General features: G+C 44.2%; 1 long non-coding RNA gene across 1 annotated transcript; it reads left to right on the top strand.

Moving 5' to 3' along the window:
* Positions 1-233: 233 nt before the first annotated feature.
* Positions 234-827, top strand: LOC122418280 (uncharacterized). Its single transcript, XR_006262484.1, has 3 exons — positions 234-363; positions 443-644; positions 719-827. It is a non-coding gene; the product is annotated as an uncharacterized lncRNA (long non-coding RNA).
* Positions 828-1481: the final 654 nt, after the last annotated feature.

The following is a 1481-nucleotide window of genomic DNA, read 5'->3' as shown; positions in this document are numbered from 1 at the left end:
AAAGTATCGTGCATATTTTTTGGCAGCTTCACGTTTATAAAAAAAAGAATTCCCATTTAATTTTTCGATCGAATATTTCCTCAAGCTAAGGTTTCTCAATAAACTCTTTGACTCGTCTCAGATGATGAGACCTGGATAAAAAACCTGTCCGTGAATAGGCAGGGTATTATCACGGGTTATATAGGAGAGGGTGTACCGGCGAATCTGTCTAACGAGCCTACTGATGAAGTAAACCACGATGAAACCGACCAAGAAGAACAGGACACTGAAGTACAGGACCATGAAGTACATGATATTGGAGTACGAGACACGGAAGTACAGGGCAATGAAGTACGTGATACTGAACAAGAGAATTTAGCAACGGTACATCCCACTTCGTTTTCTTTTGGAAACAGAACAATAAATAATAGGACAATAAATAATTTGCTCCCAACCAATATAGACTGAATTGGTGCCAAACTCCGGGGTGCTCATAGCGCCGAATATCCTGCGCGGGATAACGCAAAAACACCGAAAGGATGCACGTAAAATGGCAGGGGCCTTGATTAAGGCACTTATCGTCAGAGACGATTTGAAGAGAATGTGCGCAATGGGGAGTAAAGAATATTTGCCCATACCACCGGAAATAAGAAAAGCAGTTGAAAGTAAGTACATCGGGGTTACTTCCTTGAAACAATCCATCATTGTCTCTATTAAAAATAAAAATATTAACTTTCAGAGTACGTTTATCAAACCGTCGAAAGCGAGAATCAGCTGACGCACGAAGAATTTAAGCGCTGCCTAACACGACTGTGTTCCAATTTGCGAACGCGGAAATAAAAAAAAAAACACTCGTGAATTGTAGGGGAACGATATAAGACAAAATTAAATTGTGACTTCATCAATAAATAAATAATAAAAGGAATATTCGCATATTGTTTTTCTCCTCATTCTCGTCCTCGTCCTCGTCTTCGTTCTCATTCACGTTTTCGTCCTCGTACTCGTCTTTGTTCTCGATCTCGTCGCCGTACTCGTCCTCGTCGTCGTCGTACTCGTACTCGTTGTTCGTTTTCATCGTTTGTTTTCGTCCCCGTTCTCGTTTTCGTCCTCGTACTCGTCTTTGTTCTTCGTTCTCGTCGTCGTACTCGTCCTCGTCCTCATCTTCGTCGTCGTCGTCGTACTCGTCTTCATGCTCGTCCTCGTCTTCGTCCTCGTACTCGTCTTTGTTCTTCGTTCTCGTCGTCGTACTCGTCTTCGACCTCGTACTCGTCTTTGTTCTTCGTTCTCGTCGTCGTACTCGTCCTCGTCTTCGTCCTCGTCCTCGTCCTCGTCGTCGTCGTCGTACTCGTACTCGTTGTTCATTTTCATCGTTTGTTTTCGTCCCCGTTCTCGTCGTTCGTTCTCGCTCGTCCTCGTCTTCGTTCTCGTTTTCGTTTTCGTTCTCGTCCCCGTTCTCGTCGTTCGTTCTCGCTGGTCCTCGTCTTCGTTCTCGTTCTCGTCTT

Source organism: Venturia canescens, chromosome 11 (assembly GCF_019457755.1).
Source record: "Venturia canescens isolate UGA chromosome 11, ASM1945775v1, whole genome shotgun sequence".
Lineage (NCBI taxonomy): Eukaryota > Metazoa > Arthropoda > Insecta > Hymenoptera > Ichneumonidae > Venturia > Venturia canescens.
The sequence above is the reverse complement of the archived record's forward strand: the minus strand, read 5'-3'. Positions and strand labels throughout refer to the sequence as shown.